At 48.3% G+C, this 17,091-nt stretch overlaps 1 pseudogene; it reads left to right on the top strand.

Moving 5' to 3' along the window:
- The first annotated feature begins 8,074 nt into the window (after positions 1-8,074).
- On the top strand, positions 8,075-16,250 carry LOC149325301 (uncharacterized; annotated as a pseudogene).
- Positions 16,251-17,091: the final 841 nt, after the last annotated feature.

Raw genomic sequence — 17,091 nt, 5'->3', positions numbered from 1 at the left:
CTTGTAGTATGCTATACCAGTTGGTCTCAGCCACTATCGCAACAAACCGGTCTCTATCAAATGTTTGCTTATAGCGTTTTCTGCGGGGCGTGTTATTACGGCATTCAATTGAGAGGAAAGTGGGATAATGGTCCATGATATCAAAGTCGATGACTCCTGCGATTTGAGGCGTAATGACATTAGATAATATATGATCAATGAGGGTGCTAGAGCCTCGATGAGCAATGCGCGTTGGTGACGCCAGTAGTGATTCCAAACCATGGCCGAGAAAGCAGTTTGTGTATACAGAACAAGAGCTGTCAGAAATGTCAGTTATGTCAATATTAATGTCACCTAAAATTACAATGTTCTTGTTTTCACGATTTAGAATTTGGAGAATGACTTCTAGTTCATGGAAAAAGTGCTCGTAAGACGCGGATGGTGAGCGATAGATACTACCAATGACAGTGTTTCTGTGTGAAGCAAAAATTGCTTTGTCAAATTCTAACCATACTGATTCGCACTTTTCTGTTTGAAACGCGATGTCGTGACGGCGTTTGTATGATATAGCGTTAGAAATAAAGATAGCAGATCCTCCGTGTCGATCAGTTGACCTGTGATAGTATTCATTATGATAGCCAGGAAGAGCAAACAGCCTATCTTCGTCGGATGGCAGCCATGTCTCAGAAAGACAAATGATTGAAAAGGCGCGATCAACGAGCGTTAAAAAGTTTACTAAGTCATCGTAATGCCTTGGTAAACTGCAAGAATTAAAATGAATAATAGATTTATGGGTATAAGCTGAATTAAGGAGGAGGCTTTTAAGGTGGTGTAGTGAGAAGTGCATGATGATTATTGATATGTGGTGCTCCTTTTACGTGAAGACTGAAAGATCATCAACTCCAGAGATACGGTAGACGTCGCTATCCTTGGTCTCCCTTGCCTTGATACGGCCATTGTCTACCCACACAAACTCCCAGTTTTTTTCTTTTTTCAGAGCCAGTGCTTTGCCAAGAAGACGTTTGTTCTCTGGGGTTAGGTGATCATTCACGTAGATGGGCTTGTCATCGTTAGCATGGACCTTAAATCCGATGAAGCTCATGGAGATGCGTGCTTTTCTTGCTTTGGAAATAAATTCTGCCTTCTTGACGCGGGAAAAAAATCGTGCTATGATGTTGGTGTCAGTTTTCGCAGGAACTCGATGCGCAACTTCAATGTCAGTGCTAGAAACTGGACAACCTATTTTCGAGCCAATTTCTTCCAGAATTGCGACGCAGCTCTCACCCTGAGTCGAAGGAACTCCCTTAACCTCAACGTTATTTATCCTGGAATATTGCTCCTGTTCAGACAATCGCTGTGCTAACTGCTTATTTGAACGAGCAAGTTCCTTATTTTCTTTTGTCAAGTCAGCTTGCTTGATTTTCATTGCCTCGTAGAGTTCATTGAACATAGCAAGGCTGTCTCGCAATTCGGACACTTCTTTTTTCAGCTCTTCAACATCTTTTGCCAATTCTGCATTGGTGGGCATTGTGACAGAGAAAAGACTGGCATGGGCAGCAGTGGTTGCGGCAGAAAAAGTACACGTGGAAATCAATGAAACTAACTAACCTGCGTAAAGAGCACAGAATGGTCAGGGCTTGTTCACTGCCGCAACCCCGGCTGCCAAATGGTCGATCTTGAGCGGTGTCAATCCTTATGTAGTCCTACATTACAGCAGAAAGACCGCAGAAGACCCGGAGTCATAGATTCCCCTAATGAGGATTGAGGTAGTGAGCAATTAAACTGGGGCAAAAAAGACAGCATGCCTTAAGAGAAAATAAGTCAACATTTTAGTGATGCTGCCACAGACTGAAAGTCTTGCAAGGTGTGCAGCTCGTTGTTTGGAAAGATATGAGAAGCTGCGTCTGCCATATAAATACAGTTCACTCGCAAACGGATTCTGTGGGTCTCTTCACAGGAACCTAACCTCCCGAAGTAAAACAACCGCACATTGCTATGGAGTGTCCGTTCCCGGCAGGTAATGAGCGGTCTCGCAGACATGAAAGGGCATGACAACCTCCTTTTGATCAAAAGGCTCGAGAGTCGCAGGGTCTTCTAGACTCAAAGACCGGTGTCCAATGCAACCGAAAGCCGCGAAAAACTCAGCGTCGCGGAGAATGCAGATTACGTTCGTATTCAAACTCCGTTCGCCCACGCACTGGCGTGCACGCTTCCGGGACTGCTTATCATTTAGCGACGGGAGAGTGGATTTTCGCGGTGGAACTAAACATGAATTTTCTTCTTTCTCTTCGTAGTGGACGCTAACGAAATCGTCCACACATGCTCTCCGACGAAAATAAAGTTTTTCCATCCATCCATCGGCACTTCAGTGCAGGACACATACAGGTGGTGGTGGTGGTGTGAATTTTTATTCGAACATCCTTTCTGTTAGGCGTTCAGTACATCCTGGGCCAAGGCGACGAGGGCACGTTGCAGTCTCAGATCCAGGGAGGCGAGCCAGATGGGTCACGGTGGGGGTGGGGACAAAGGATAGGCGGGGGACTGGAAGGCTGCGTGGCACTGTGTAAGGCAGTGTTCTATGTCTGCATATGTGTGTGGACAGCCGATATTCCCAACCTTCATTTCGTCTTCTATGCAGACGATCTCACCTTGTGGGTCACCACTGGCTCACCGGGAGAGGTCCAAACCACACTACAACATGCACTTAACACCATTTCCTCACACCTCTCCGAAGCGGGCCTGCAACCCGCTCCGGAGAAATCAGAACTTTTACTCATAACACGCAGTCAATACCAACGGATGATGAACCCCTCCATCTCCCTCACCCTTGCCGGACAGCGCATCCCCGGCGTCGAATCTTGTCGCATCCTGGGTGTGCCACTCAACTCCAACACTTTCACTTCTGCCATCAATCAGTCCATACGCACATGCCACTCAGTAACACACTTACTGCGCCGCGTAGTTTTAAAACATGCCGGCCTCTCCGAGACACACGCCAGCCGCCTTGCTCAAGCGCTGGCTCTGAACAAATTCCTGTACTACAGACCTTACTGCCCACTTGCAAGTACACAACAAGACAAACTAACCCGGGCCCTCAATACACTATATAAAGCAACACTAGAACTCCCCCCTCAGGCTTCTACAGACACCCTGTACAGAACAGGCCTCTTCCACCCTCTTCAAGCCTTCCTTAACCTGCACCGGGAGAGACAAATCATCCGCCTTTCCAGTACACCAGCTGGACGATGGATACTTTCCCAGACTCCCTACACACCCATCTCTTTCCCAGACCCACCGCAGTCTCCGATCTATCCCTCTAACCTCCGCCTCGCACCCATTCCACGCAACATGTCCGCACACACACACACGCAGGCCGCCGCCAGGCATACGCATACAACCACAAGCCACCTTTGGACGCTGCGGCGGTGGCCTACACAGACGCCTGTCTCACGGAAACCGCGGGCTCCACAGCAGCCTTCTTCCTCCACCCTTCCCTCTTTACAACCAGCACTCACACAACCGGTCCATACACCTCCCCACCCTCCACGCTCGCCCTAGAAATACACGGGATCGCCGATGCCATCACACACTTTGCCACCCTACCCCCCGCCCCCCAATACGTTGTCTATACAGACTCGCAGGCAGCTCTGCGTGCCTTCCATGAAAGAGCCCTCCCTTTCCCTACTCGATCGGCCTTAGATGCCGCCCTCTTAGCATTAAGCCTACGACCTCTTAGCATTAAGCCCACGACCGGTGACCCTTCGGTGGATCCCTGGTCACATGGGCATCCCCGGCAATGAGCTGGCTCACCAGCTTGCCTGCGAAACTATACACCGCGCGCCGGGGATCCCATGGACGAGCCCACCGACGGAGCAGGCGGCCAGGGCTTACAAACGTACTGTCGACAAATACTACGCGCAGCAAAAATTGGATTTAGCTGATTTACCACCACCGCAGCCATCCTTATCGATCCGTGAAGCTCGCATTCTTCGCCGAATACAGTTTAATCTCCTACATACACCAGCCAAACTTTACCTATACCGGTACACTTCCACACATCAGTGCCCAAACTGTCCACACACATATGCAGACATATATAGAACATACAGGAGTACAACTCATTTAAGCGAATGGGAACACAAAATCTAAAGGCAAATGAAACAACCTCTGCGATACACTGGCACCAAACACTCTGCTTCGAAGTTACTTGGGCCGTCAAAAAAAGCTCTAGCTCTGCCAGCTGAGCACCCAAATGGCTTGCCCACGAGCAGCTACGCTTCAAGCCCACTACACAGAGAGCACTGAACACCGGTCCTCGCCCCGCGCGCTGAACATGCCCGCTGGTAGCCGCGAGTCATCGAGATGCTGCCTGCCACTGACTTTGTCACAGCAGCCTCAACCAATGGGAACTCTTCACCGGCAGTGACGAGGGCGTAGTTCTACAGTCTTTATTACTGTGGGGCGTCATTCAAAGGCGCGCATGTAACGAGCATCTCTTTTCCGATTACGGTTAAGCACTGCTACTTGCAGTCGCTTCGCTCGCCGCGGCGTTAGAAAGGAAAAAAAATTACACGATATATCATTAGTGCTCCCCCCCAGACAGATCAGCTGCTTACGGGTTCAAACCGAGCGAGCAGGTGGCGTGATCCAGTCCGTCATTCATCGCGTCACACGCCCTCTCCAATCTCCCCCTGTCTCCCCAGGATTTCCCTCCGAACACTTTGTCACCTGACAACCGAGGCTTCCGACGGACAGCCAGATTTTCCCAGCACAGCGGTTAATGCTGACGCATTACGAACAGAACTTCGTAACAGCTTCGTAACCTAATGGCAGGTTTAAGGCAAACCGTGAGGTGTCAGAATTCCAACGAATATGTTAGCGCCATAATTTAGCCGGACCACAGAGAGACGATTACGATGGAAGTCGATGCAGCCCTGAGTTGGAGCGAAACGTAACAAAATATCGCGACCAAAGCTGTCCCTACTCAGTTGTCATCCCCCGGTGGCACAGTTAAGGTACCGTAGATGGCGGACACACCTTATTATAACGACAAGTTCCGCGCCCCCTGTGTAGGCTACAGCTCCAGCGGCACTCGCTGTCATTGAGTCTTTTACGTGTACTGCTGTCGTTTCCAGTACGGTCAGAATGGGGGATCTTCCAGCAGAAGCGCCTCCAGGCGGGCCTTCAGTGGCCCCACATCTTCCTCCGGGCACAGGGGCACACGAAACTCCTTCTGCAGCACGGACAGCAGTTCGTCGGCGTCCCGGATGCCCCGCTTCTCCACGGCGTCGGAGCCAGCTCGGCGCAGGCGGCGTCTGTATCGGCCGTTGTTCAAACTGAGCCAGGCCTCGCCGTCTGAGCGTCCAACCAAGAGCATTCGCCGCATTATGCTGTGGGGATACGTCGACGCGTACCAGTTGAGCGGCGCGCAGTCCCGCCAGCGCTGGTCGCGTGGTTCGATGCGGTACATCGGAATCCATCTCTCGCGACTGCGGATGCAGAGCTCCACTGTTCCAGGCTCGCAATCGCTTTCGGCGCCCAGTGGTCGCAGTGTGTAAGGGTGGTCGGCGGAGGTTTTCCCCAGCTCTGCGAGAGGCAGTGGGAGGTACGGGTTGGCAGACCCGAAGCCCACATCGACGAGGTACTCGCCTTCGGCCAGCTCGACGACGAGCACAAGGTGCTGCTTGAGCGTAAGCGGCGCATCCAAGGGAATGCCCCAGCGCACGCGGGCCATGCGCAGTCGCAGTCGGTAGCCGAGCGCTTTCAGTAGACGGCCGAATAGCGAGTTGAGTTCGAAGCAGTAGCCGCCGCGGCCGCGCCCGACTATCTTGTCGAAGAGCTTGTCTGCGTCGATCTCGATCGGTCGGTGCAGCAGAACGTCCACGTTCTCGAAGGTAACGAACTGCAGGTGCGCCTCGACGAGCGAGCGCAGAGTTGCGAGGTCAGCGTGCGGCTTCTCGCGCGCGCCGAGGCGGGTCAGGTACGCGGACGTCTGCTCCGGTGACAGCGGATCCATCCCGAAGGCAGGGGGGTCGTCGTCGTCGCAGGACGAAGCGCTAGTGCGGGTGATATCACAAAGAGTCGGTGCTTTCGAAGCAGCCGCCGAGCTCTGAGCGTTCGCAGAGCGGTCAGCCCACCTGCACGGACAAACTTCTCGGTCCCGCAGCGATAGAGCGCCGTCGACGCCGTTGCGAATCTAGGCCACTCTGGCTTTTCCTGGGCTTTTCCAACGAGGATAACCGTGCGAACCGCGAACCTGCGCGCAGCAGACATTTGGCGCCATCTCTCGGTAGTCGAGCGAAGGCGGTGGCGCTGAGGGAAGTATAAACCCGCCGGAATTACAGCCGCTTCCGCGTTCAACCGTGGTGCCGACGTCAGTTGTAGGCCGCGACGACTGATTGTAGTGTGACATGCAAGGAAGGAGCCCTCTATCGTACCACTACTGCATAGCCATCACGGTTAGCGGCGGATGCAGTCGACGCTTGGAGGTCATTCGGACATGAAATAGAGCCGAATAGTTTGCCATCGAGGTGCGAGAAAAGAAGGCGTTAATGCGAATTCGTAACGTAGCCAAAACTTTTTTTTTATATTTGTGGGCCAGGCAGCAGCGCAGGAATAATATCGAATGCAATAGTAAATCCCCCAAAATAAGCTGAGGTTTATTTAGAGCTATACAGATAAGCATATCTTGTAGTGGAGAAATAATAAAATGAATTTGACGTACAAGTGTATCTGGGATTAATAATACAAAATTGTTCTGTAAGTTGCAGCTAAGTTATATGTTACATTAGAACATTGTGTTAATTTTAGAAATAACGACATGTCCTGCGTAGTAAAGTTATTTATTGTTCAATCTAAATATTACGCAGAATGGTACTTTTGCGTGGAAATCAGTACTATGGAACAATAATCCGATTTATGATGTTACAATGTTAAAATTTAAACCATAAAACAACATTGCCAAATATTTTCAAGCCTGCTGTCTGCAACTAATAACATTGACGGTAACTATCTGATTGCTTCATGGCTTGTGGGGGTTTAACGTCCCGTAAGGCATGTCTAACGTCCCGTCAGTCATGTCTATTGCCTTTTGTCGCGTCCCCCAAGTCATTTCTGTAACGGAATGTCTTGAATAAAGTATGAAAGTAAGAAAGCAACTCAGGCTATGCGGGACGCCGTAGTGAAGGGCTCCGGAAATTTTGTTCACCTGGGGTTCCTTAACGTGCGCGGACATCGTACGGTACATGGCGTGCAGAATTTCGCCTCCATTGAAATTCAACCGCCGCGGCCGGGATCGAACCCGCGTGTTTCGGGTCAGCAGCCGAGCACCGTAACCACTGAGCCACCGCTGCGGCGGTAAATAGATGCACTCTACTGATTGCACCGACAGACAAGAACCTCATTAGAAAAGTTTGAATGTTAGCCATCCACCACTGTAACCGCAACCTCCACAGCTGGCTATATTGGCGATTTTCATATCCTGTAGTAGGATACAACTTAAAAAATAGCACGTAATAAAAGTGGGGCTCGTTTCTCGGCGTCCTGTATTCCTCCGCTGACCGATAACAACAGTAAATGAAATCAGCTTCTTAATGCTTGACATATAACAAACCAAAAGCGTCAAAATTCTCGCGCTTATTATTTCGTCCTGTGATTGAATTTTTCTTTGAGTAACAAGAAAGGCTTTAAAGACGGGCTACTTTATTGTGCCGGCGAAATTTTGGAGTGGGCCTGCTTGCAAAATTTGGGGGTCCTTTGGAACATTTGGGGGAGAGCCAACTTCAAAATGCTACCATTTTCTTTAAAAATGTGGTTAAGAAGGCGCCAAGTTTTGTAACGTTTTAAGATAAAACCACGCTTGTCTGGCGATGGTGGGAACCTTGTGCGAGCCAAAAAATCTCTTTTCTCATTAGCGCAAAAAAAAAAAAAAACGACAGGCAAGGAAGAAATCGCTGTGTGGCGTTGAAACGGCTGCCGTGAAAGCGGAGCGGTATGCGGCCGATGCGCTTTTTGGAGAGTACTTGAAATCCATGACATCGACGATGAAGACTCTCGTGCAAGGGTGAAGGACAAAAGCAGAAAAGTCACGTGCGCTATGCTCAGCGATTGTAAGTTTTTTATGCTGCATCGCAGGAAACAAGCTAGACAAATTTTGCAGGCACTCTCACTTGAGCGAGTTTTTAACTTTTCAAGCTTCGCTGTCCTGCCCTTCCAGGCTCATAAATTTAATTAACAAATGCTACTTTAAATAGTTACATAAATTTATAATCGCATGCGCAGGAAGAAACCGAAAACCACGAGGTCGACTTTTTCCGCACACTGTGTTTTCTCAGCAATTAACCGCGACCTGTGCTCTCAGTATGTCCTTAAGCAGCGGATGGAAGGCATGCAATCAACGAACCAACTTAGCCAACATCATAAGGCAACCGACTCGCAGCATAAGGCCACAATGATACAGTTCTTTTCGTACTACTATTATAAACGATTATTGCCTTCCGCCCTGGTCACAAGTACAGATGAAATAGTAACCGAGTTTTCAAAATACTGCACCTCGCTTTTTGGTGCCACTTCAAGCACTGTTGACGATGTTACTGCAGCGCTCTGGGTGCCTATGGTTTCATCGCTTTCTTAGGATGAGTGCGAGTTATAAGTGATCCGATAACCTTGGGTGAATTGGTTGGTTGGTTGGTTTATGGGGTTTAACGTCCCAAAGCGACTAAGGCTATGAGAGACGCCGTAGTGGAGGGCTCCGGAAATTTCGACCACCTGGGGTTCTTTAACGTGCACTGACATCGCACAGTACACGGGCCTCTAGAATTTCTCCTCCAAAGAAATTCTAGCCGCCGCGGCCGGGATCGAACCCGCGTCTTTTGGGTCAGCAGCCGAGCACCATAACCGCTGAGCCACCGCGGCGGCATTTGGGTGAATTGGAAAATGCAGTTGATCGATTACCACTTTCCAAAGCACCAGGGCCTGACGGCCTTTCAGGGGAAATTCATAAGACCTTTAAATCTATGTTATCCCCTGTTCCACTCCGAATTTTTGAGCAGAGTATTGATGTTGGATTTTTGCCACAGTCATTTATCAAAAGTAATATTTTCTTAATACCGAAAACTGACGATAGGGAAAAACTACGATTTGTAGATGGCTACAGACCTATCACGCTTTCTAATGTTGATGACAAGATCTTTGCTAAAGTTCTCTCAAATCAGCTACAGCTTGCAATGGCTACTTTGATTGGACCTCATCAAACATGTGGCCGGAGGGGTCGTCCATACAATCTAATCTACATATAGCGCGCGCAGTGTTGCAGTATTGCAGTGACGCTCATGAACAATTAGCACTGCTGCAATTTGACCTGGCAACGGCGTTCGATCAGGCGTCCCATTCGTTTCTTATTTCTCTTTTAAATGACATCGATCTTGGTTGAGTTCTTTCTACTGAGGTACGCCTTTGTTACAAAAAGTGTGTTCAAAGCGCTTGATTGTTAGTGGCTGCGCCTCACAACCAGTACAAATTCAGTCTTCTGTGGAACAAGGGTGCCCACTGTCTCCGCTCCTGTTCGCATTATACTTGGAGCCACTTTGTCTAAGTGTCATAAACAGTGCAGCTGTCCATGGTTTTCGTATTATGTGTCATTAACGGAAGATGTTAGCCTATGCGGATGACCTCCCGTTTTTCTGTTCTGATAAGCCAAGCATCGATGAGGTTATTCGTTTAACGGAAGACTTTGGTTCAGTGTCAGGTTCAGCGCTTGTGTGTGTGTTTCGTCTCTCTTGTCCGTGTCTTTGTTTGCGCTATAACATTTCTACTTCAAGATGAACTGCCAACTCGCCCAACAGGAAGTTTTAATCAGTGTCAGGAGCTCGTATTAATCGTTCTAAGGGTTGCTGTCTCTGGTTTGTTATATGGGGAACGACACCTGCCGAATATGCTGGTATACAATGGACACGTCCCAACAAACACAAAACCTCCTCAAAATCTCCCAAAAATGACCCATCGGGACATCTGGAATCTCCCCAGGAGGTGCTCATTTTTCCCGAACACATCTAAAAAACGTCCCCACAACTAGCAATGTCCAAAAAGTTGTGCGTCCCATGGAAAGCCCCAAAAGGTTAATGCTCGATTTCTCGGCTCTGGTTCAATAAAAATTATTCCTCATTTTTCGTGCAGCCTGCAGGCATCCAAGCGCACATATGTGCCAAATTTCAGGTGCATACTTACGTTACAGGTGGTGTAATCCACCTTTCCACTCGTCTGAATGCGTGCTGGCTCGGCCGTTCTGCACTTATCCGTTTACGTGAAATGTCCTAGCATTTTGCACACAAAGGAAATATGAACTCAAAAAGTCACCCGATTTGGCTCATATAAGAGCAAATAGCAGCGCCATACAGAAGTAATTTCAGTTTACTAGGTGTGCTCTTAGCACGAATTGCATCCTGTCGTCCATGCCGGCGACCGCACCATACACCACCACAATCAAAATGCATTCATGTTTCAGTCAAAGAAAAACAATACAGACCGAATTGAAAGTCCGTGCCGAAAAACTTACGTTCAACGGCGCAAATCTGAATGAATACAAACAGCAGACGCAAACGTATGCACCATTTAATACACAGTGTACATAACACTACGGCGCCATGCATATGATGGCCACTTTTTTCTCCAGCCCTGAGAAATCTGCAATATGAAGCAAGTAAAACAGAATACAGGCTGAAAGTTGATGCACCTTAAACGAGCATTCTAAGGGCTACAAAAGCAGATATGCACATGCAAAAGCAAACGTATGTAAAGAGCAACTTGGGTGACAAAAGAAAAGACGAGATGGGCGTACGCTGCAGACACGCAGTTTCAGGTCACGGATTTTCTTCAAGTTGAAACCCCCCTCACGCTTAGAGACTCGGAGCAAGCTTCAGCGACGTGTTATCAAAACAGAAAAAAAATATTAGTTCTACTAGGCGAAAATAAAAAAAAAATGCGAAAGGGGCCTGCAGTATTTTTAAATAAATAAACTAAATAAATAATTAAAATAAACCAACATACCTTGACGACGTTGCCTACGGAAACCCAGGGATGAAATACAAGGCTGCAACAGCTGAAACCATAAATTAAACGCAGGCTTCTGTCCTGCGCCTTCTCACAACACAGCGAGCGCTCAAACTACGCGTTACACCCTCGTAACGATCCTGGGGGTTTTATTTTCTTGTGACTAAGTGTGGGGATAAGACTGCTTGGAGCCAGGCGGGAAGGTGAACGTGCTCAGGTACGTGCGGTGGCGCGCTGCATCCATGGTGCGGCAGACCGCGCATGCGGCACAGTCCAGCGTGGGAGTCGAGATCAAGGCACGATTAATCCAGTGGGAGAGAGTCAATATAACCACGCGAACACTGCACAAACTATACCGCTGCGGCAGGATGGCTGCGCGGTGGCGAAGTTGGTAGAGCAGGCTAATCCATGGGCACTCGCAGAAAGAGAGTGGTGGGTCTCAAAAGGTCCTTCCCGCCTCAGACCGTAGTAGACGGCCACGCTGCCACCACCAACGTGCTGCAGTCGTCGGAGGCGCTGAGGAATGCAGGGTGCTTGCGAGGAGTCACCTATTGCCACGAACTCCGCTGCCACGAACGCCGCCTCGAACAGCGGCATCAGTAGGGCCGTGGAGCTGCGCAAAGGACTTGCGATGCGCAGCCGCGGCATCAGTTCCAAAAGGAATGGTGTGGGCACGCCGAGGTGCGCGGGAAAACTTCCGTGAATCCGTAGCTACGAAGTCCACGACAGCCCAGTTGGCGCAGTGACGAGAGCAAGAACTGCCGCACGCTGTGGCTTGTGCTCGAACGTCTGGGGCAGCGCGAATAAGCGTGCGCAAAATGGCGTCCGTCCAGCGAGGAAGCCGGGCGAGCGACGGGAGGCCATTACCGCACTTCTGCTAGACAGCGGCGCAGCGAGGAGTGCCGATAGTCGGAGACGCCTGGAGGGACCACCACACAATTTTGAAGTTGGGCGCAAGCTGGGAAAACGCTAGAAGACGGGAAAGATGTTGACCGCCGCTGCCGGCGGCGCGATGAAAATGCAGTACGCCGCCGCCTGCCTGCAGCATGGAGCCGACGGCCCACGTGCGAGAAACGCATGCACCGAGAGAGATGCGGGGTTAACCGCTTCCTTCGGCTGTTCGAATGAAACTGCCGTTTCATCTCTCAAAACGACGAGTGCAAGAGCAAAACCTTCTCTCCCCGCAGCTTGTGGCGCGAAGGAGAGAGAAAAGAGAGCGCGAGCAGTCGATTTTTATTTCTTGTTGAAAATCATTGGTCCCAAAACGTTATGACCAGTTACATTTCTGGGACGAAAATGCATTAACTCGCTTTTGTTGCTGCTTAACACTCCAGAAAAAACGTTCTAGACCTTTAGTGGGAGCACTGCCTTTTTGCTTGTGTTTCTATGTCGTGCCTCTATGGTCTGGAAACGTTTGATAAACGTTGTACTGGGACTGGGACATTCCATACTTTTTTGGAGTTTCTGAGGAGGTTTTGTGTTTGTTGGGGTACGCCACCAAAGTACCTTGGCGTTCCTTTGAGTGCCTATAAGCACAGTGCACATTAATGGAAAGACCGCGTGCCAACTCTTAAGCGCTGTGCTCAGACTTTTGTGCCCCGTGGTCTCTCGATTTTTGGCAGGGCGACCGCACGCAATCTTTTTCTCGGCACTAAAATTTATTATGTACTGCAAATTATTCATTGCACAAGACTCTATATACAACGTTTCCACAGAGTTTTGGCAACTTTTATGTGGGGTTCGTCTTTTGAATCAACGGGGCGTGATAACCTTTTCCGGCATGTAAGCGCTGGCGGCCTCGGTTTATTCCACCTGTATGTACGGCAGATGGTTCCACGCTTCATGTTTTTCCGGGACACTACACACCCAATAATGCGGGGATTCCTGCAAGTAAATTCAGTTCATGCTTTACCGTGCACCACTGTGTCTTATAATGCTTCTGATCGTCCGTGTTTGTAGGGATTCATGCGTGGGGTGTATTTCCTACTTGTTCGTTTTTCCCTTGAGTTCCTTTTTTCGGTGTTGAGGAAACGGCTGTACAAGGACTTAATCTGTATGCTCTTTCCTCCGCCACTGTATCGCTCTGCGTATTTTGGTTTACCGGAACTTGACGGACTCAAAAGAGTGCGTAAAATGCCCCTCTCTCCTTGTACAAAACATTTTGTTTTAAGCTACACTCTGAGACCTTACCAGTTAAAACATGGCTAGAGAAAAAGGGTATTTTCGTGTCTACGGTGAACTGTTGCCTTTGTGGTGCTCCTGAAACGATTAGGCATTGTTTCATCCATTGTAAAGATGCAATACTCTTCCGGGACGTCATGCAACGGACATTGAAAAAAAGACTTAATTTGACGCCGCATTCTGTACCATTTCTCACTGCACTACCATTTGTTAATGAGCCCTTAGATATGTTATTTTTAATTGGATTACACAGCCTGCGGAAAGCACGCACGATGGACCGACATTGTGAATCTGTTGTTTCTGCCAAAGACCATTTGTGTAGAATGATTGCACACAAAAAATAATTGCATGCCGAGATCGAGTATGAACCAGACTGGTACTCACTTTTTGTGCTGTGTTGTTTATTGCTTTTTTTCTAGTTCATTGTTGCTTAGATGTGTCGTGTTATGGTGTATTCGCTATGTGCTCCAAATTGACTTTTTCGGGCTTGTGTGTTGATGTGCCACTGTTTGTAGATAGCTCATGTACATAAACATCGCATCTTTGTAATAAATACTATGTTGAAGAATAAAAAAGCGGCGAAAGCCTAGTGGTCTCGCTGAGCGGCTCATAAAGGAGATCTGTTAGCGGAGACTCCGGTTCGACTCCCAGTCATGGATATTGATTCAATTTCTTTTTCTCTTTTTCATGTTTTGACCTTGAACCAGCATCTCACGCAATAAAAACTGACGGACGATTTAGCGCGCTTAGGTCTAATTTTTATCAGTACATCGCTTTTCACTTCGGTTTCGGTTCGAGGTTTGGTGATCGGGGCGCAGCGGGGTTCAGGCAAATATCAAGAAAATCGATGGGGTAAGAGGGGTGGAGGAATCTTAGTGCTTGCCCACTAAAAGTAGAGGAGACAAGCTCCTCCTTAAGGGTATGACGAGGCAGCGATAACTAGTTAACGCCCATATATGCGAAATTGGTCATTCTATACTCTACATTCATATTGCTAGGACTCTTCCGTCCTCTCCTGGCGCAGTAGTGCAGTGGCGCAGCGGTTACGCGATGCGCTACTGTTGCGTAAATACTGCGCACATACTGCAAAGAAAGTGCTTCTGAAGTGATAATAAATCGCGTCTGTTATTTCTCTCGATGAGCTAATATACGGGTGGTTTGGTGTCGGCATTTCAATTCACTTGTTCGCTTTTCATGTCACGGTCGTTCTAGAGAATCGCGCTGGAAGACATGGAATGTATGAAGATACAGACGCGCACAGTACTAATTACCGAATTTCTTTAGAGGTAGGCAAACCTGCTCCTTATATTGGTCACTGTGTTATTTTATGGACAAACTTGATCACAGAAAAGTCTACAGAGTACAAAAAGGATGAAGAACAGAACGCATTAATCTCACTGATATATATGTGATCTTTTTTTTTGGTGAAGTGACGCATGAAGTTGGCCTTGTGAAGGGTAAAGGCGTAGACCTGACCAAGAAAAGAGCTAGCTCGATGTAATACTCGATGCAAACGCATCCTTGCACCCTACCAACAGAGTGCAAGGAAGGCTGTCACATCCGTGCAGTGGGATGTGACAGTTGCGGGTGCATCTTTTTTTTTTCAGGCTGTTTTACAGTTTCATAGACCTTGATTGCTTTCAAAGACGCTCGCCAATTTTTTTTTTCGCGGATGGTGGCGGCAAACATTTAATCAATAAAGCGCTGTGCTCCTCCCGAGCTAAGGGGGGGGGGGGGGGGGGGGCTTGGTTCAGGGCTCCTACGGCCTTAGCTGTTTGCTACGCCTGATGAACCTGGTGTCTTCAGTCCTCCAGGCTTTAGGTGAACAGCACGTCCTCCCTCCTCTTAGGGGTTAGGCTTTGGATTTTCGGGGTAGCCTGCGTGCTTTGTTATGCCCATATAGTGTTACACACGGCGCGAAAGACATCTATATACCTTAATTATATTTGTGATGGCCGTAAGTTTAGTTCAGTGTTAGACCAATCGTCGGCCGCTTTTGATAGTCAATGATCAGCTTCCGTCTAAAGTGCAGGCAAAAAAAAAAAACTGGAGCAGACAGTTAAGCTCCACGTTAAGAGCATGACACCACAGCGTTAACAGGCTAATAACTATATATTCGGAGCTGGTAATTCTCTAATTTACATTCATATTCGCTGGGAGTCCTCATACCACTCCTGGCACAATGGCGCGGCGGTTGAGCAGGTACTTGTTTCAAACGCAGTCGGCGGGGAAGCTTCAGAGAACTAGGTTGCACTTCCGGAACTACTTCTAGTGGACAGTCATTAATATAACTGCCACCTGCCATGGTTGGAAGTTTGCCCACAATTTGGTAGGGAGATTGTGATGACGTCTCAAGGTCATGTGGCCAGGTTTCCCAGCTGGGTTCTTTATCTGAGAATTTTCGCTGACGCCGCCGCCGCCGAAGACGACCTCTCCTTCAACACAGTTTCTTCACTTTACAACAGCACGAGTGCATGCCTTAGTCAACGTAAGTCTGCTTAAGAGCGGAAATGCAACAGCCTTCCCCTGTCCTGTTTCTCTCCCTCAGTTTGTTTTTCCCCTATTTCTGTGTTTATTTTTGTTTCTCTTTCTTATCTTTTAAATTTTTGCTTTGAGATCATTGCTGCAAACTGCATTAGAGCAATGGGAAAGCAAAACGTCCACATACTATATCGACGCCATGGCTATTCTGACGACCAAGTGCTATATGGACATCCATGGCTACTGCGACGTCTAAGCGTTTTTATCTTGAATTTAGCGAGATTTTTCACCCACTACCTTATAGAACATGAACGTGTGGACAAAATTTGCCGACGCATTTTGATGCGTACACAGCCATATAATGCTCTCGCATTAATAAAGTATTCAACTGTCGTTTACACAATCACATTTTTGCGTCAGCTTATTCTGAAGATTGCGGTTCTGAAACGTTCCGTTATCTCAGAGATTCCTTTCACGCCTGCAGGACTAAATTTAAGGTCCCATCCTCCGCATCCTCTTCATTGCCTCTCACAGGTGGCACACCTCAGGACGCAGTTGTCTAGAAGAGTCTGCATCGTAGCTAGTCGGTTCATAGCGCACAGATAGCAACAACGAAATAAAAAAAAAACAAGGCTGGTCGACAAAGGGGTGCTCACCAGGAATTCCAATAAGCTACACTACACAATCATGCGGTCAGACCTAGTCAATCAGACTCCGCCACAACGGTTATTCACGATCAGAGAAGCTAGCGTGAGCCCCAGAATTAATTCAGATTACTCCTGCCCCCACTCACCAAAGTCATACAGCAGCCCTATTACCGTAACGGCCCTTCCTCCTACGACGACATGTAACACACTATTATACTGCCCGGCCGCTAATTATCTTGCTCCAGAGGTGAATGACTAGTGACTTGGCATCGGGGATCAATGTTGTTTATGATAAATACGGAGGGCGCTGCCTATTGCCTGAAGTAGTTGGTTCCTGTGACAATCTCCACCCTACCGCATATAGATGCACATGCCTGGTGCAGAGACACACCCACATTGTACCATCGCACAAGGGCCCGTCCCGCGATTGAAGTGGTCCTCATCAATGATAACACCAAACATAGCAGTGCTGCCCTTGCTGTCCAGAAAGTCCTAAGAAAAGCGATGATTGATCTAAGTGACATGCCAGGTGGCGCGGGAAATTTGTTCTGGATGGAGGACCTACCCACTGAGGACCACCACAGCTCATGATAGTTTTTCTCCTTTTCTATTTCGTCACAGATGTTCATTATGGAAGGGTTAGACATATACATACTTAATTCTATGAGTCAAGGCATGATGTGAGCCACTTGCATCACGCCATGTAATTACTGACAGTTTAGAACAAGATAGGCACACACAAAATTCATCACAGATT

The sequence above is a fragment of the Amblyomma mixtum genome, chromosome 10 (genome assembly GCF_055824585.1).
Source record: "Amblyomma mixtum isolate Tamu chromosome 10, ASM5582458v1, whole genome shotgun sequence".
Lineage (NCBI taxonomy): Eukaryota > Metazoa > Arthropoda > Arachnida > Ixodida > Ixodidae > Amblyomma > Amblyomma mixtum.
The sequence above is the reverse complement of the archived record's forward strand: the minus strand, read 5'-3'. Positions and strand labels throughout refer to the sequence as shown.